Here is a 21,065-nt window from a genome sequence, read left to right as displayed (position 1 = left end):
TTCTTCAGAAACGCTTTCCTTGCCATTGCCAGTCTACATTTTATATCCTCTCTACTTCGACCATCATCAGTTATTTTGCGCCCCAAATAGCAAAACTCCCGTACTACTTTACGTGTCTCATTTCCTAATCTAATTCCCTCAGCATCACCCGACTTTATTCTACTACATTCCATAATCCTCGTTTTGCTTTTGTTGATGTTCATCTTATATCCTCCTTTCAAGACACTGTTCATTCCGTTCAAGTGCTCTTCCAAGTCCTTTGCTGTCTCTGACAGAATTACAATATCATCGGCGAACCTCAAGGTTTTTATTTCTTCTCCATGGATTTTAATACCTACTCCGAATTTTTCTTTTGTTTCCTTTACAGCTTGCTCAATATACAGATTGAATAACATCAGAGAGAGGCTACAACCCTGTCTCACTCCCTTCCCAACCAGTGCTTCCTTTTCATATCCCTCTACTCTCTTACAACTGCCATCTGGTTTCTGTACAAATTGTAAATAGCCTTTCGCTCCCTGTATTTTACCCCTGTTACCTTCAGAATTTGAAAGAGAGTATTTCAATCAACATTGTCAAAAGCTTTCTCTAAGTCTACAAATGCTAGAAACGTAGGTTTGTATTTCCTTAATCTCTCTTCCAAGATAAGTCGTAGGGTCAGTATTGCCTCACGTGTTCAAATATTTCTACGGAATCCAAACCGATCTACCCCGAGGTCGGCTTCTACCAGTTTTTCCATTCGTCTGTAAAGAATTCGCGTTAGTATTTTGCAGCTGTGACTTATTAAACTGATAGTTCGGTAATTTTTACATCTGTCAACACCTGCTTTCTTTGGGATTGGAATTATTATATTCTTCTTGAAGTCCGAGGGAATTTCGTCTGTCTCATATATCTTGCTCACCAGATGGTAGAGTTTTGTCAGGACTGGCTCTCCCAAGGCTGTCAGTAGTTCTAATGGAATGTTGTCTACTCCCGGGGCCTTGCTTCGACTCAGGTCTTTCAGTGCTCTGTCAAACTCTTCACGCAGTATCATATCTCCCATTTCATCTTCATCTACGTCCTCTTCCACTTCCATTATACTGTCCTCAAGTACATCGCCCTTGTATAGACGCTCTATGTACTCCTTCCACCTTTCTGCTTTCCCTTCTTTGCTTAGAACTGGGTTTCCATCTGAGCTCTTGATATTCGTACAAGTGGTTCTCTTTTCTCCAAAGGTCTCTTTAATTTTCCTGTAGGCAGTATCTATTTTACCCCTAGTGAGATAAGCCTCTACATCCTTACATTTGTCCTCTAGACATCCCTGCTCAGCCATTTTGCACGCCGGTCGGAGTGGCCGAGCGGTTCTAGGCGGTATAGTCTGAAACCGCGCGACCGCTACGGTCGCAGTTTCGAATCCTGCCTCGGGCACGGATGTGTGTGATATCCTTAGGTTAGTTAGGTTTAAGTAGTTCTGAGTTCTAGGGGACTGATGACCTCAGAAGTTAAGTCCCATAGTGCACACAGTCATTTGAACCATTTTGCACTTCCTGTCGATCTCATTTTTGAGACGTTTGTATTTATAATACTAAGGACGGAAAATTAGCGTTTAGGGCGCTGCCTCCGAAACACGGCAGCCAATCACAGTGATACACTATACTTCGGGCGGACTTTTCTACGAATTCCCGGCGGGGTCAGGGATTTTCACCTGCCACGAGATGATTGAGTGCCTGTGTTGTCCTCATCATTTCATCATCATTCATGGAAATGGCGAGATTGGACTGAGCAAAGGTTGTGAATTTTATGGGCGCTATTAACCGCGCAGTTTAGCACCCCACAAACCAAAACATCATCATCATCTTTAATACGAAAGAGGTACCGGTCTTATGATCTGCCGCTGGTACCTCACACTACTTATAACGTCGTCTGCTTATTGCTGCAGTCTCAGCTGCTTCGAACTACTAAAGCCAGGAATATTTCAACTTCGGCCCAAGAAGGATTTGAACACCGACGTGGTACACAGTTTCAAAGCGACAGGGAAAGTGAGTGCTACTGGGTACACGAGCGGCAGCCTTACCAGGGAGGTGTAGGCGCAACCCACCCCCTCGGGGTTTGCGGCGTTAGCATGGAGCCGGCGTCGTCCGGCGCCGGTCCCCGAGCTAATGAGGCGGTCCACGCGCTCGCCGCCTAATACGACATTTTATGGTTTACGTGAAGCGAGTTCATAAATATGAAATACGAGAGGGACCGGCAGGGAATCCACGCGGGCCCAGGTAGGCCGGGCGCCTACGACCCGGGGGCGGCTGCTTAATCATTCCACAGGTGGCGGGCTCGGCCGCGGGCGCTGGTGCTGCTGGCATGAATTATTCAGCCGCGCGGCTCAAGAAAACTACTAAATGCCCCGCCGGCTGCTGGAGGCGCGGGACCCCCGACCGCGCGCGCCGAGATGGACTGCCGACAGCGCTGCAGGTACCGGCCAATCGGCGGGCCCGCTTTTGGGCGGTCTCAGCCGCATTCCCACTGACACGCACCGCGTGTCTCCCGCCTAGCTGCTCCAACCTGGCGCTGTTCCCGCTATAGCGGCCGTCACGAAAGTAGGCACCTCAAGGTTATCTGACTGTCTTGCACTATTGCCAGCTGAAGGATGGCTGTCCTGGTTACTACGATAATACTGTGTAAGTCATGGGCCACAAATGTGACTTAATTTATAAATTTGATAAATGTTCTCAAACCTTGTATGGAGTAGCCACATATGTTGCCGGTGCCAGAGCTAGCAGTGTATTTAACACTAAACTCTTCTAGAATCTTCATATGTAAATGATGCTCTAAGCCCCCCCCCCCCCCTATTCTAACTCCAACTTTGCTGTTGCACATGGATTAAAAAGAAACGCGAACTGACTGTAATCGACCCTGCAAGTGGAGTAGAAAAGAGTTTGGCACCTGCAATAATTTAATTTGATAAATAAGTTAAATAAAGGAAAGTTTCATTAACGTAGTGAGAAATGAAAGGGTTTCTCTACCGATTAACAGAATGAAAGTTCTGTCCAAAATAACAACATGCTTTATTATGACTAAACTCAAAATAATAAACAAAACACATGAAACATCTACAAAACGTCAAATTGGATACTCAAATAAATGGTGTGAAGGTGAAGTTGTCCCTAAACTAGATTGTGACATTTATGACGAAGTGGTATGTGGAGCCAATTCCTTGCGACTCAAATCTTAAAAGAAACACACAGCCAACCCAACATTAATTACTGATACAGTAGTGAGAACTCAGACAATGAACACCCAAGACAGAACAAAGTTAGAAAAAGACGAACAGGCGCGCTCTGCTGAGCTCTGATTATCGCCTAGCAAAAAATGCCTGCTTTGCCGGTGCTGCGGACGTACATTAACAAGCTGTCTTCTTAGCTGCAAGGACACGATCTGGCGTACTGGAAGTGATGGCTGGTTGCTTCGATGTCCCGTCGTGGTGATGATAATGTCGCGAGTATAGCCCGAAACAAATTGTCCTGGTCTGGTTGTTCCAGACTAAAGACTTCCTATCAATACATATGCGCCTCTGAGGGAGACGAAGAAGGCTCGCCACACAATCACTGACGGTACAGTGATTGATTTTCACAAGCGAAGTCACACAGTAACTCCGATACAGTCAACTTTACCCAAAACTGCCCAAGACAGACAACATAGGCCGCTTGTACGCAGAACGCTCAATTGCCAACTGTACTCGGAAAGTTAAGTTGAAGTCGAAACTTCAGCAACTTCGTTAAACAGTTACAATCAAATAAAAGTATATTAGACAGCCAACGGAAGGCAGGCTGTCCAGAGCAGCGAGAGCTCAGTGTTGTAACCTACTCCGACTGAAAGGCGAGAGCCGACTACCCACAAGAGCATCCGTACAAACCGAACACAGAACATTCCCGCCCCCACGACAGTGGCCGTGGTTAAATATTCCAATCAGCAACTCGAAAAGCGGCGGAGAATTCCACTCTATTGCCGAAGCACTACCATTCCACCAATGGAGATTCTTGGCGCCAATTTCTGCGCCGATTTCGCTACGTCACGGAGCTATGCCCTGAGCAAGCCAATTGTAGTGGCCTGTTAAGGCAGCCAGTCCACAGTGAAGTAGCCGAAGGGCACGCGTCAACTCACGCCGTCTGGCGTTAAGTCTGGAACAGGATTCGTAATGAATGTGATAAAGAAAAGAACGTAGCTACTAGAACACTTAACTTTTATATCGTCCTTTGGTATACAGCATTCTTGATGATACAAGTGAGACTATCTTGAGATACATGCAATGGTACAAATGGCGCCTTGCTAGGTCGTAGGTCGTATCCATTAACTTAGCTGAAGGCTATTCTAACTGTCTCTCGGCAAATGAGAGAAAGGCTTCGTCAGTGTAGTCGCTAGCAACGTCGTCGTACAACTGGGGCGAGTGCTAGTATGTCTCTCGAGACCTGCCTTGTGGTGGCGCTCGGTCTGCGATCCTGACAGTGGCGACACGCGGGTCCGACATGTACTAATGGACCGCGGCCGATTTAAGCTACCACCTAGCAAGTGTGGTGTCTGGCGGTGACACCACACCAATCACAGTTACGATTTTGCAGAAAACGCGGGAATTTGCTCGCCAAGACTGCCTGGGAACACAAGTCATTCCCACGCCTCGCTGGTAGCCCGCTAGAAAGTGTTTTCGCTAAGTTTCTGCGAAGTAACGGAATCTCTAGCCCAGCCGCCCCTTCTGGCGCCTCTGGGCGTGTCGCTCCCGCTCTTATGACAATGTCGGCGTCTGGAAAGTATCCACTCGACTCCCTCACACCCGTCGGCTTAACCCTTTCAAGATCAGCAGAACTCGCCTGTCACAGGACCACCCGGATGACGAGAGACGCTGCGTGTGAAGTCCGTGTGTGAAGGACTAGCAACTTTTCACTGCATGCAATTAGAGAGGAAAATCGAATTACTCAGAGTAAGATAGAAACATGAGAGGGGGCTCCTGCCACCTCTCAATGTCAAACAAGATATTGAAAACGCTTTCGTAATTTCTACATCCACCAACGAAGACATTCATAACGTTGTCACAAAAATCGGAAGCATTACCATCTCCAATATTTATAAGCCACCTGCTACACCTTGGCCAGCCCACGTTCTTCAAACTCAGCCACATCCTGCTGCATACGTTGGGGATTTCAATAGTCATCATGAACAGTGGAAGTATGAAGACAATGATGCAAATGGAGAAGCACTAGCAAAATGGGCAGAAGACGAATACTCATACAACGTATTCGATACTAAGGATCGATTTACGTTTAGATCAGCTGCCTGGAGACAGGAATACAACCCTGACCTGTGTTTCGTCTCGTCCGAAAACAGAGACCAACCTCTCATGGCCTCGCGAAGAGTTCTACCCGACTTTCCGCACAGTCGACACCGACCAGTCATAATAGAGGTAGGAACTCAAATTCCCCTAATTCCCTCTATTCCTCGTCCACGATGGAATTTTAAAAATGCCAATTGGACTGGTTTCTCCACAGATCTGGACAAATGTTTGGGATGGATACCACCTACTAGCAAAAATTACCAAAGGTTTGTTGGTGCCATGATAAGCACGGCCAAGAAGCACATACCAAGAGGGTACCGCAAAGAATACATCCCTAGATGGTCCCAAACCAGCGAAGAACTATACCAGAGCTTCCTTGAATCCGGAGATCAGGAAATAGCGGATGAACTGCTTCACAGCTTGGATACTGCCAGAAGACAAAAGTGGACGGAAACTGTAGAAAGCCTCAATTTCCAAACATCTAGCAGGCAAGCATGGTCACTGCTGAGAAAACTAGGTATCAGCCCACCAGCACAACGACAAAAGGCAGCTGTAAGACCAAATTCCATAGCTACACATCCAGTTATCACGTCTAGGACACCAAAGGATAAAACACATACAATCCAAGTGAGGCGAGAACTCAAAATCTTAAAAAATGAAGCCACAGAAACTGAACACTCTCGCCCTTTCTCTAGCGAAGACATAGAAAAATCTCTGAAAGATGTCAAACCAACAAAGGCACCAGGTTTCGACAACGTTCGCCCTGAATTCATAATAAACTGTGGCAATTATACAAAAGTATGGATGGCTCAATTTTTCACAAACACCATGCAAACTGGCAATATCCCACAAGAACTCAAACGATCTAAGGTAATAGCTATTCTAAAGCCTGGCAAGCCAGCTGAAAACCCAAAAAGCTACAGACCAAATGCCCTGCTGTCTGTAATTTACAGATTACTAGAGAGGCTTATATATAACAGAATTAGCCCAGGGCGATCCCAGTTGAACAGGCAGGCTTTCGGCCAGGAAGACGTTGTACTGACCAGGTGTTGTCACTCAATACTTACATTGAGGCGGGATTACAGAGTAAATTGAAAACATCAGTCGCCTTTATTGACCTCTCAGCAGCTTACGACACTGTGTGGAGAGGAGGCATCATGTACAAAATTCTTCGAGTCATTCCTTGCAAATCTATAGCACGCTTGATAGACAGCATGCTCAATGATAGGGTGTTCCAAATAAGTATGGACACTGACTACAGCTCCATCAAAAAACTAAAGAATGGCTTACCACAAGGATCAGTGCTCTCATCAATGCTGTTTAGCCTCTATATTGTAGACCTGCCAGAAACACAATCAAGAAAGTTCGGGTATGCTGACGATTGGGCCCTCGCTACAATATGTAGCACAATTGAAGCATCTGAGGATATCCTAACGAAAGACCTGAAGATGATGGGTGAATATTTCCGTAAGTGGACACTTCAACAAAATGCTTCGAAAACAGAGGTTACTTGCTTCCATCTCAACAACAAACTCGCTGGAAAGGAACTCAATAAAAAAAGCCATACGATAAATAATTAAATAACCTTGTAATATCGGATTCATGCTTTCCGATAGACTATCTTTTATGTTAACGAAGGCTGTCGTACGCTTCCGTGTGTGTGTGTGTGTGTGTGTGTGTGTGTGTGTGTGTGTGTGTGTGTGTGTGTGTGTAAAGGCTAGATGGCCATAAGATAGCAACAGAAATCGTTTTGTGTTCTCCGTTTCAACTGGTGCAATTCACTTTCAACGGTGCAAAGTGATTTTCATCGAGAGTACAGCCTCAAATTACGTATCACATTCTGCAACATTGTCCTCCAAGGTCTTCTGATCTTGTACTATGTGATTTTCTATGCAGTTTTATGGAAGACTCCTTCTATGTGTGCTTCCCATTTCGAGTAATTTGGGTAACGTGCGTCGCCACATACCAACAGTAGTAAACGGACTAAAGCCAGACTTCCTCGCAAAAGTTTGGGTAGAGTTTCACTACAGTCTGGATGTTTCCGTGTGCGTCCGCTGAGGGTCTATCGACTATTTGTAAAGCTTGAATAAGAACTTACATCTTAAAAGTAATGTTGAGAAGTACCCTGAGTTTATATATGTACGCATTTACTAGTACAAATCGGAAGTTTCCTTCGAAAGTAAGAGCTCGGTAGACTTTTGTGTACCTTAAAATTTACTACACGATTGTGGATTCATTTTTTTTCTTTAAAGGCAAATGATACCATCTGACTGTCTTACTGCAGAGGTGTCATTTGTTGCTTAGACCTTGGCCCTTGGTACATGGCACTGCAATTTTTTAAGCTAATAATGAGCTGAACCGCAGTAAATGTACGCTGCTCGACAGATATTTTTCAGCTGAACAAAATATTTGCCATATACTTAGTACCAGAGGATATATCTAAATAATTTTAATGTCATAGCTCTCATGCTACTGTATCCTGTGACACAGAAGTTCCTGTTTCTAAGAAGTTTACAGTAAAGAATACGTTGAAATCAGTACGAATAAAGACAAATGCTGTGTTCCGTGGGTTTGACGCTATAATATACCAAGTGCCCAAAAGATGTTTAAGTTACACACGCCGGCAGGCGTTTGAAAGTAAAGATGTTGTGGACCAACAACAACGTGCCTTAATTCCAATTGCAAGACTGTGTCTTATTTCCCATAGACTAAGCACAGTGACACGGTGAATCAGACCATGTAGTAACGATTGATTTCCATTAATTGGGGATGCTGCAAATCTGTGTCGGACAGGGATTCGAACCAGTGGTTTCCTACTCACTAGGCACATGCGCTGACTACATTTTTTTCTCTCTCTCTATCGGAAAGAATAGACGCCACATATATAAGTAACCCAAGATTGGCTAATGATCCTACAGTGCAGATGCACACCACGCTCGAGTTCTCACGGGACTCGGCGAAATGCAACGAGTAATGAGGATAACGAGTAGGAGCACTAAATCTGATAAATGTTCTCAAACCTTGTAATATCGCTTTAACATTACTTTTATAATTTTACAGTTTTGAAACTACACTGAAGCGCCAAAGAAACTGCTATAGGCATGCGTATTCAAATATAGAGATACGTAAACAGGCAGAATACGGCAACGCCTATAGAAGACAACAAGTGTCTGGCGCAGTTCTTAAATCGGTTATTGCTGCTACAATCGCAGGTTATCACGATTTAAGTGAGCTTCAACGTGGTGTTATAGTCGGCGCACGAAGGATGGGACATAGTATTCAGAGGTAGCGATGAATTGGGGATTTTCCTGTACGACCGTTTCACCAGTGTACCGTGAATTTCAGGAATCCGGTAAAACATCAAATCTCCGACTCCGCTGCGACCAGAAAAAGATCCTGCAAGAACGAGACCAACGACGACTAAAGAGAATCGTTCAACGTGACAGAAATGCAGCCCTTCCGCAAAATGCTGCAGATTTTAATGTGTCAGCGTGCCGAACCATTCAAAGAAACATCAACGATATGGGCTTTTGGAGCCCAAGGCCCATTCGTGTACCCTTGATGACAGCACGACTCAAAACTTTACGCCTCGCCTGGGTCCGTCTTTGGACTGTTGGTGACTGGAAACATGTTGCCTGGTCGGACGAGTCTCGTTTCAAACTGTATGGAGCGGATGGACGTGTGCGGGTATGGAGGCAACCTCACGAATCCATGGATCCTGCATGTGAGCAGGGGACTGTTCAAGATGGTGGAGGCTCTGTAATGGTGTGGAGAGTGTGCAATTGGAGTGATATGGGACCCCTGATAAGTCTATATACGAGTCTGACAATTGACACGTACGTAAGCATCCAGTTGATCACCTGCATGTATTAATGTCCACTGTGCATTCCGATGGACTTGGGCAATTCCAGCAGGACAATGCGACACCCCACACGTCCAGAATTGCTCCAGAGTAGCTCCAGGAGCACTATCATGAGTTTAAACCAAACTCCCCAGACATGAACGTTACTGAACATATCTGGAATGTCTTGCAATGAGCTGTCCAGAAGGGATCTCTACACTCTTGTACTCTTACGGATTTATGGGCAGCCCTGCAGGATCTATGGTGTCAAATCCCTCCAGCACAACTTCAGACATTAGTCGAGTCCATGCCACGCCGTGTTGTGTCACCTCTACGTGCTTGCGGGGGGCCCACACGATGTTAGGCACGAGCACCAGTTTCTTTGGCTCTTCATTGTATGGTCGATGCCAGATATGTTGGACAGAGAGGTTGGCTTTACTATATAATAGTAGAGTCACAGAGTGCTAGTAGCATCTGTGTGTTGCTGTATTTCGTAGGGCTGTGTTTGAACGCGACTCGAGTGGTCTGAAGAGTTTACGTCACAGTTCGAGAAATCACGGATACTGTTCGATCTTTTGATCGGCCTGCGATCTAGTGACTTTTGTTGGTACTATCACAACGCCCTGTCTTAAGTTTTTAATGGCCTATGGATTTTAACAATATAAGTTGCTGTAAAACACGCACTGAAATATCTTCTAGGATGCAGGTGCGTAAGAACGGAAATTAAGAAACAAATAATAGATCGCAATCACGATTCTGTGCAGTTCTCGAGCTTTCGATTGTGCTGCAGTCTTGTGAGGTCTGATGGTACTACCTCCAAGAAGGGTCATTCCGCTGTAATTTATTCTCGCGATAAAAATTACAGTCAGTTTATTAGGAAACAGTTCGTTTGTTCAACATTTAATTCTTGATAGTTGTCTTGATTGTTTCATCTGAGTGTTGCCACCTTGTTTTCAAACTGATTAAAATCTGGTAAAATTTTTAGCTATTTTTCAAATACGTGAATAGGGACTGAATTGCTCATTTGCAGCCTTCTTGGTAAGTCATTACCGCCTCTCATGATCAAATAAAATATTATGCTGGGTTCAATTGAACAACAATTTCGTTACCTCTGTTACCTTTAGTTTAAAAATCGATATACATGTTTCTTACAGCTATACATACATCCGTAGTAAATGTATGCGAACACGCATTGTTAATTTGTTCAAATGTAATTGGATTTTGTGCAGTGGTAGATTTACTGCAGTTTCCTCCACTGTTTCACGACAATGAAATTTTTGCTGAACCATAGATTATTGTTGTGAACTACTTCGTAGTTCCTTGCGTATATGCCCTGCACTCGTGTCGCGCGAGTCAGATGTCACGTGATTGTTCGAACTAGCTGGATAGTGTATCGAACGCTGCGGCGTATGCGGAAATCTCGAATCCGTTCGAACATGAGTATCGTTTGCCCAATCCTAGTACTTGGTTTGAAATGGACGGAGGCAGCATTATTTGGAGCAATTTTTTCTAGTATGATGATTAAAGAGAGATATTAAGCAGAAGGATTAAAATATTGTATGAATAAGAACATCTAACATTTGAAGGTAACGTGGTCTGTTACATTTGTTATTACTTAGTGTGCTAATCGTTATAACACTGCTTGTGGTTTAGATTTTCTGTACGCTGGAGAGACATTCTGAGAATTAGTTCATGTGTGAAAAATGTGAAGAGTTGAACTGTTGCTATCCATTGCGCACAGGTAGGCCATAAATTTCATTACGATTGAAGTTCATATTCAGAGTCAGGAACAGTGATTGTCACAATGCATTTACGAGAATGATGTCAGTATGAGTTCAGAGGTTCAATGGGAGTGAAATATTTTATGGAAGTGCTATATTGTTGTTTCAAACAGATTTAACATATAAAGTCAGTTGCGTTATATTCAGAGATCATTTGTTAATTTGTTGTGTAATTACAATAACAGTTCTGGTACAACAGTTGTTTTCTAAACTAACATACATTCGCAACATTCAGGGCCAACATTAAACACAGTCGCCGGCCGAAGTGGCCGTGCGGTTAAAGGCGCTGCAGTCTGGAACCGCAAGACCGCTACGGTCGCAGGTTCGAATCCTGCCTCGGGTATGGATGTTTGTTATGTCCTTAGGTTAGTTAGGTTTAACTACTTCTACGTTCTAGGGGACTAATGACCTCAGCAGTTGAGTCCCATAGTGCTCAGAGCCATTTGAACCATTAAACAGTCATTTGTCACGGAGTAAATTTATTTTATAAACAGATTTCTTTATCGCAATCGTATTCTTTGATCGACCGGTTACTCTGGGTTTCACATCGTGTAGCGTAAGCTTCGCATATTTACATCTGTAACAAGCTTGAGATATTTTCAGTAAACGTCTCTTAAATACTCAGCTTTGCATTTTTTACAGTCTGATTTCAGAATTATACGATTATCAAAACATTTTAAAGGATAATTTCACAGTTAGCGATAATTTTAAATGTTTGTAAGAGTTCCGAAAAAAATATTAGATATATCTGTTTTTAGTGCATGATGGCGTACTTTCCGAAAGAAAAATCTTACCAGCTGCTATGAAAAAAAAAGATAACGTTGCAAGAGATATTAAAGAAAAATTATTTTCTGTTTCAAACAGACATACCGTAAGAGGTGTCAAATTGTTCCGCGTGTGTAGCGAAAGACGGAAAAATGTCGTCGCTGATGGATTTGCGCTCCGCATTTGAGCTCGAAGAAAGAAAATTATAAAACAAATTTTGGTAACATATGAAACAACATTTGCAAATTGTGTCACGTATGAACGCATTTTATTTGCGAGAGACTGCGTGTGCAACATCACACGAGTCGCCGCCAGGATTTTTCCCGACGGCTCGTCTTAATACGACTGAGAATATTCCCTACCTCACGAAAACTTTTTATTTGCAGCTCTTATTAACCTTCCGTCACTGAACCAACACCTACATTGCCGGTGTACGCTATACAGAAGTAACTGTAGACACTTTCAGGCCAGTATTTCCGTTGAAGTCGAGCAAAATGTGTTTGTGCATATGGTTTTGTGAACCTCGAGTTTTATCCAAGTATACTATTGTTCTCTTCAGCATGTAATAAGTGCATTGTAAATAAAACTTCGTTGTTGCTGTTGCAATGTGTCTGTATTCCATTATTATTTTTTGCCCGTCATTATATTTTTTACAAGGACATCACTTTGTCCAAAGATGATGGGAATGACACTCATCGAAACGCCGTGGAATCTGAACGCATCCACCCGGATGGAAGAATGAGATTTCATCCGTAGATTTCTGCTTTCATTTACAGCCCTTTCTTTGAGCATTAAAACCCGTCTGTCATCTAAAGATTCTGCCGATCTTACTGCACTGTTAATACGGAACACAGTCGATTTGGAAATACCACAAAGTTTTGTTGTCATTTTCTGAACTCGTGTTGAGTTTATGTTATTCCTGGCATTATGATGTAGGCCAGATCATCTAATAAATTTAGTACAGTCGATACGACAATTTTAGATTGTTTTAGAATGTAGTTTCGCCCGACGCGCACACCAACCCCAGTAGCACTACCCATTGGCCCTAGATCCTGCATTTTGGTCAATACCGAACACACGTCAGTACACCATTCCTCAACCGTGAAACCTATCGCAATTGGCCATGTCACTGCAGACGGAATGGGTTCACATCCTTGTCGGTGCCTTCCAGAACTTCATTCATTCCCTTCCTATAGGTCTCGCGGCGGTTCGCACCGCAAAAGGTGGTTGTTCAGGCTTTTGACAGGTGCTCACGTTACTGTGAGTGAACAGTGCAAGGTCATGAAAGTGAATCGGAATCTCATGTATAAAACATCTTCAAATTACGTTTAAAGTTTGTTGAAAGTCGCTAAGTGCTCCCATTCTCAGATACTGCATGAATATAGTCTGGGTGATTTTCGCGCCGTAAGTTAGGTTGTCTCTAGACATAAATACAAAAACTTGTCTCTCAACGTGTAAGTATTAGGACGGCATTTTAAATTCGGCCAACAATTATATGAAATATTGGAAACCAAATTCTTGCTGCCCCTTGATGGCGTTATACAGGCAACCTGCTCAGAGGACTTGACCTACGTAAGTCGTTTCGTAAAATAAAGACAATCATGTACGAACTGTAGCTCAAAACATGACAACAGGACCAAACACATAATACAAAATGTGAATGTATGTACACTCTTCTGAGTTCAAACACTTCCGCTGGCCGCCAAACTCTCCAGACATGAATATTATTGAGCATACCTGGGATGCCTCGCAATGTACTGTTCAGAAGAGGTCTCCACCGCCTCGTACTCTTATGTATCTGTGGACAGCCCTGCAGGATTCATGGTGTCAGTTCCCCCCAGCACTACTTCAGACATTAGTCGAGTCCATGCCAAGTCATGCTGCGGCACTTCAGCGGGCTCTCGGTGGCCCTACAGAATACTAGGGTGATCAAAAAGTCAGTATAAATTTGAAAACTTAATAAACCACGGAATAATGTACATAGAGGTAAAAATTGACACACATCCTTGGAATGACATGGGGTTTTATTAGAACCAAAATGCAGGATGGCGCTCCACCCCATATTACTAGACGCTTGAAAGATCTCTTGCGCGCGTCGTTTGGAGATGATCGTGTGCTCAGCCGTCACTTTCGTCATGCTTGGCCTCCCAGGTCCCCAGACCTCAGTCCGTGTGATTATTGGCTTTGGGGTTACCGAAAGTCGCAAGTGTATCGTGATCGACCGACATCTCTAGGGATGCTGAAAGACAACATCCGACGCCAATGCCTCACCATAACTCCGAACATGCTTTACAGTGCTGTTCACAACATTATTCCTCGACTACAGCTATTGTTGAGGAATGATGGTGGACATATTGAGCATTTCCTGTAAAGAACATCATCTTTGCTTTGTCTTACTTTGTTATGCTAATTACAGCTATTCTGAGCAGATGAATCGCCATCTGTCGGACATTTTTTGAACTTTAGCTTCTAATAAAACTCCATGTCATTCTAGGCATGTGTGTCAATTTGTACCTCTCTATCTACATTATTCCGTGATTTATTCAGTTTACAAATTTATACTGACTTTTTGATCACCCATCATATCTCTTTTTTCTAAGTGTGAAATAACATCGAGATGTATATTTCTCATTTCTTCACACGGAAATAAAGCAAGCTAGGAAACAGAAGTTGTTGTTGTTGTTGTTGTTGTTGTTGTTGTGGTCTTCAGTCCTGAGACTGGTTTGATGCAGCTGTCCATGCTACCCTATCCTGTGCAAGCTTCTTCATCTCCCAGTACTTACTGCAACATATATGCTTCTGAATCTGCTTAGTGTATTCATCCCTTGGTCTCCCTCTACAATTTTTACCCTCCGCGCTGCCCTCCAATACTAAATTGGTGATCCCTTGATGCCTCAGAATATGTCCCACCAACCGATCCCTTCTTCTAGTCAAGTTGTGCCACAAATTTCTCTTCTCCCCAATTCTATTCAATAGCTCCTCATTAATTATGTGATCTACCCATGTAATCTTCAGCATTCTTCTGTAGCACCACATTTCGAACGCTTCTATTCTCTTCTTTTCCAAACTATTTATCGTCCATGTTTCACTTCCATATATGGCTACAATCCATACAAATATTTCAGAAACGACTTCCTGGCACTTAAATCTATACTCGATGTTAACAAATTTCTCTTCTTCAGAAACGCTTTCCTTGCCATTGCCAGTCTACAATTTATATCCTCTCTACTTCGACCATCATCAGTTATTTTGCTCCCCAAATAGCAAAACTCCTTTACTACTTTAAGTGTCTCATTTCCTAATCTAATTCCCTCATCCTCACCCGACTTAATTGGACTACATTCCATCATCCTCGTTTTGCTTTTGTTGATGTTTATCTTATATCTCCTTTTCAAGACACTGTCCATTTCGTTCAACTGCTCTTCCAAGTCATTTGCTGTCTCTGATAGAATTACAATGTCATCGACGAACCTCAACGTTTTTATTTCTTCTCCATGGAATTTTAATACCTACACCGAATTTTTCTTTTATTTCCTTTACTGCTTGCTCAATATACAGATTGAATAACATCCGGGGAGAGGTTACAACCCTGTCTCACTCCCTTCCCAACCATTTCTTCCCTTTTATGCCCCTCGACTCTTATAACTGCCATCTGGTTTCTAAGAAGGCACAAAAGCAAAAAGATCTATTTTTATAACGTGAGTGAGCACAGTGAGTAGTCCTTAACTTCGGACGTCAGCAGACGACACCGCAGCCCCCTGTTCCTGAGCATGCGCGCTCTGGTGCATACTCAGGTTTTCGGAACCCTTCACGCGACACAGTGGATTGATCACTGACGACAGCTACCCACTCGCGACTCGGTCTGCGGCAGACAGACGTGTCCCAGTCACCGTGCGGGCCGCGTGTTTCGGCGCCGCTGGCCGCTACTTTATCGGCCGCCATCGATCTCCGATGCGCGCCGGGCGCGCGTGTGCGACAGGCTCGGCCTCATTGCCCGGCCACGGCCAGCGCGAATATTGATTCGTCGCCCCCACAATATAACCTCATTAATGCGCCGGCCACCGTCGCCTGTTTGACAACAAACAGCCAGCGGCGGCCGCTCCACTCCGCTACACGTCGCGTGCAAAACTGCCCTCCAACTCCGTCTGGCATTCTCGTCTCAGCTGTTTGTCGTGCCAGCACTCCACGCGAGAGTCAAACGCCACGATACCTGTCCGTTGGTGTCCAGTGGTGGCCGGTATTTCTCCGCAGCGTACCTCGCGTACAGTCTGGGCCTCCTGTCTACATTTACATACACTGAAGAGCCAAAGAAACTGGTACATCTGACTAGTGTAGGGACACCGCGAGCACGCCTAAGTGCCACAATCCGACGTGGTATCGACTCATGTCTGAAGTGTGCTGGATGGTATTGACACCATGAATCCTGCAGGGTTCAAATGGTTCAAATGGCTCTGAGCTGTATGAGACAACTTCTGAGGCCATCAGTCCCCTAGAACTTAAAAAAATGGTTCAAATGGCTCTGAGCACTATGGGACTCAACTGCTGTGGTCATCAGTCCCCTAGAACTTAGAACTACTTAAACCTAACTAACAAAAGGACATCAAACACATCCATGCCCGAGGCAGGATTCGAACCTGCGACCGTAGCGGTCGCGCGGTTCCAGACTGTAGCGCCTAGAACCGCTCGGCCACTCCGCCCGGCAATCCTGCAGGGCTGTCCATAAATCCGTAAGAGTACGAGTGGGTAGAGACCGCTTCTGAAAAGCGCGTTGCAAGGCATCCCAGATATGTTAAAATTAAAATTTAAAACAGTTTTGATCGCAATCTCGTTAAAATATTCTTTTATTGGAGTGAGTGACCGGTTTCGACTCTATGAAAAAGTCATCTTCAGACTCTGTAAAGATATACTGCCAAAGTAGTACAGACGTTATAATAAGCATATAAAAATAAGATTATCCACGTAAACGCTGGGGCAACGACAATCTTTGGTGCAGATTTGTAGTTCTGATGTTAGAGGGCATTGTTGAAGCTGTGAATTCATTAACGACAGACTAACTGCTTCATACCGTAACAACAACTCATCCGTACTTCACCTTCGTCACTCCAGATGATGGTAGGCAAAGTTCTCCAGACAATAGCCAAACTCAGAACTAAACCGTTCCATCGGAGTTCCGTAGTATGTAGCATGATTCATCTCTGTTTCGAGTGATCCACTCTCCAGTAGAGTCGCTCTTTACGCTCCCTCAAGGGTCGCTTAGCACTGACCAGAGAGATATGTGGCTTATGAGGAGCTGCTCGACCACTGTACCCCATCCTTAGGTCGCTACGTACAGTCACTGTGTTAGCTGGACAGCTGGTAGCACTTTGGAACTCCCGAGTGGTTCCTTCCGCTGATTTCATGTGATTTTTTACAACCACCCTCTGCAATGCTCGACTGTCCATGTTCTTCAGTACATAAGGTCTACATGGTTCAAAAAATGGTTCAAATGGCTCTGAGCACTATGGGACTTAACTGCTGAGGTCATTAGTCCCCTAGAACTTAGAACTAGTTAAACCTAACTAACCTAAGGACATCACAAACATCCATGCCCGAGGCAGGATTCGAACCTGCGACCGTAGCGGTCTTGCGGTTCCAGACTGCAGCGCCTTTAACCGCACACCCACTTCGGCCGGCTGGTCTACCTGGTCTAGGCATAAGTGTGGTTACCCCTCTGCAGTTCCATTTCACAACCACGTCAACAGCTGACATGGCCAGCCTTAGAAAGGATGAAATGTTCTATGATGGACTTCTTACTGAAGTGACATCCAACGATTACTCCAACTGGAGATCTCCGAGCTCTCCTGACCAGATACTTCCCACTGTTGCTGCTTCTCTACTGTAGCGGTACCACCGTTTAGGATAGGCAAAGTTAGTTTTGTGCAATATTCTGAGCACAAGTTACAGCCAGGTGTGGGCCGAATTGCACTGAGTTACACGTACCAACAGTTGCGAAGTAGAATAGAGGCCACAGCTCCGTCAAATTGCTTAAAGGGTATACGTAGCGGTTTTGCATGTCTCAAATCACAGGCAGAAGGGGCCCACTGGCCTACCTAGCGTGTTATGAGTATGTGACACGAATCAGCGGGTATGGAAAACCAGAAGTGCACAGCCGCATATAAATAGGTGCGGGTTTCTAACGCGATTCATTCAAGTGTGGCAGCTCTCCTGGACAGTGGTGCGTGTCACACCACCAGCTACATGCAGCAGCAGATGGGGCGCCAGCGTTCCAGTCCACACTAGGTCGCTGGTTCGACCCTCTGAGGCCGACGCGGGGTCCGTAGTCGGCCAGCGGCGGGCCACTCCACAGCTCGCTACCGAGGGCAGTCGTCCTGGCTTCTAACACACGCTGGAGGCATCCCGAGGCGAGGGCCGCAGATTCGGACACCGGATTGCGGGCGCTTGTTGTCGCCGCGATCTCAGCCACGTCGGCGAGAAGCACGCAGCTGGCCGCCTGTGGCTCAAACCGAGCAGTGGTGAGCCAGCAGCGACACAGACCGCTGAGTCGACTGCCGGCATCCTGACGACGACGCAACTCTGCTGCCGTACAAGGCCGACACACAGCAATGCGTGCACGGGTCGCTGAGGCAGCCATTCCGGGCCGAGCCGTTTCGCAGACAGCGAAGTGGTGTCCTCAGCATTGCGGGACCCAGTGACGCAGATCGAGAGGAATGGGGGCACTGTAGTTGGAAACAATACACCACTTGTAAAGCTCGGACGAGTCTTAATACGGTGCCTTCTACCTCTTCCCGCCACATTACTGACAACACAATACTCCTTGCCATCTTGTATACTTGGGATCCGCTTCTCGTGTCATGTAATTGTCATGACATGTGGGTGTGCAGATAATTTTGATCAGATGCTGTATCATTTAATTTACTCTGTGGTCAGTCTCATTTAAGAAGTAGTGTGCTGTCCCCTCCTGTCCATAATTTTAATCATGCTTGGCCAACATAACTGCAATCAAGCCTGACGCTCAAGAGAATTAAGTCTGCAGTAGGAAAAGTAACTGACGCTTCAGGAAAGCCGTGCTGCTTTCCAGAAACACTGTGAGGACAGGAGGCTGCTAACGTTTGCTATCCGCAAGTCCGGTCGTTTAACATGCTTCTGAAATGACATTTGTGGTTCCAGATGCTGAAACCAAGTCTAGCTACTCTGGTTCGAACAAGACGCTAGCTGGTTGGTAGTAACTATATTAACACATCCTGGCAGGTTAAAAGCTGTTAGCAACTTTTGGCGTTATCGTACTACTCTGCTCTCTCCAGTACAAATTCGGTGACCCTCTGCGCTAGCACGCTAGAGTGCCGGAGCTTTCGCGAACGTCGGCGGTCGTAAACGTGTACCTGTTACGGTAGGTGGCCCACTCAGCAGCGAGCAACGAAACTTTGTCAGGCTGGCTTTCGCGACATGCGAAGCACGAGTTTTAAGCTCAGCTCTAAACGGCCATGCCGCGCCGCTACAAAGCGACAGGTGGCAGGCACTGGCGATACACTCGAGTCAACAAGCGAGCATGAAGCTTATCTAGATGCTGAGCAAAGTGGTCTGATATAATCTGGCTACAGCAGATCGAAATATTGTGCAATACATTGTGCAGTGCGCCTCAGACCACTATGTGACGAATAACGTAGTAAGCAGATCCGCCGCGGTTCAGTAGTCGTCTAAGAATCTTGCAAGGTAACGTAACGTTATCAGCAATTCAGGTGAAGTCAAAGCCTAGTTGACAAACAAGTGGAGAATGAAGCGCAAATGAGCGTAAGGAGGCGAAGCATTCAATGAACCTGGAAGCGATATTTTGCCAATCGATCAGAAAGACAGTTGTTGTGTATGTACTATTAAATGTTTCATCGTGCCCTGTGAAATATCGTGATAAAAACTCACGATAAGCAGACGGAAGCACCATCTCTCCCAGGTGCAATAATAATGTGGTCGACTAATAACTACAAACCCTAACAACTTTTGGTCCTACAGAAAGTCAGTAAGCGGATCGAAATCACCTATTCAGGGCAAGGAAAGGTGACAGAGAGAAGGTCTAAATATCGAAGTCGGTCTGATGAAACTGTTTTATCGTGGAGGATGGTAGTACGGTTCCCCTTTTCGATCCTTCCACGAACGCACAATAAAACATCAACTACAATCGCTCAACAGAGGAAATGTCGGGCAGAATGAGATACCTGTGACTACAGAGGCAAATCGAATAAATGTATCTCCTTCCGGCAGCAACTGATAGTATGCCGCTGGAGCAACGAAGGCCGACTGAGTGACTGGGAAAGAGCGTAGGTCAGTGCCGCTTTGAAGAAGCATTGACGAACAGAAGAAATTAATTAAAATCTGTATCACTAATGTCAGTCTGTTGCAGAATTATGAGAAGATTTAATTCTCGCGTATTAAGACAGTTTTGGAGAACAAAATCTCCTCTATAAAAATCAACATGGACTCCGCAAACAGGAACACGGGTCTCTTTTTCCGTCCTTGAAATCTAGAGAGCCGTATACGATACAGTTCCACAATGTCTTTTAGTGAATGAAGTATAAGCTTAACGTTTATCGGACAAGATTTATGACTGGCTTCAAAATTTCGTAGCAAATACAACTCAACTTGTTCTTAATGGGATGAAATCGATAAACGTAAAGGTTATTTCGGGACGATCCCAAGGGAACGTTACGGGTTGTTACTGTTTACAGTATACGTAATTATATAAAGGATGTAATGAACAATGTTGGAAGTTCCATGAGGCTGTTTGGAGACAATGCTGTTTGTTGTCTATAGTAACATCTAACGATTCAGAGAATTTCAGAAAAAACTGCGGAGAATCGTTGCCCCTAAATAAGGGAAGAGATTGACTATTTTTCGGTTACGCTGTTGGCAATAAATCAATGGAAACAGGTACCACAGTAATATACCTAGGAAGGAGGACCGGTCCGGCGCGAACCACAGTTGAAACACCACATAAAACTAACCGCAGGAAAAACAGATACCATGCTAGGATTCAACAGAAAAATCTTAACGAAATCTCTTCATTACTAAACACTTGCAAGAGCGATTCTTGAGCACTACTGATCAGTCTGGGACTCGTATCGGATTGGATTCATAGAGGAGACAGACAAGATTCAATGAAAAGGGGTGCATTTCGTCAGGGGATTGTTCACTAGGCGCTAGAGCGTTGCGGATAGGCCCAACAAACTTTAGTGGCCGAAGCTGCAAGGTGAGCGTTGTGCATTACGGAAAAATTTACTGATAAAATTTCCAGATAGTACGTTTTCCGACATACGTCTCACGAAAAGTCCATGACTGGAAATAAGATGAACTGACCTGTCGATCACAAATGTTCGATGGATGCCTAAATCATTCG

Source organism: Schistocerca nitens, chromosome 6 (genome assembly GCF_023898315.1).
Source record: "Schistocerca nitens isolate TAMUIC-IGC-003100 chromosome 6, iqSchNite1.1, whole genome shotgun sequence".
NCBI classification, from domain to species: domain Eukaryota; kingdom Metazoa; phylum Arthropoda; class Insecta; order Orthoptera; family Acrididae; genus Schistocerca; species Schistocerca nitens.
Note: the sequence above shows the minus strand (reverse complement) of the source record.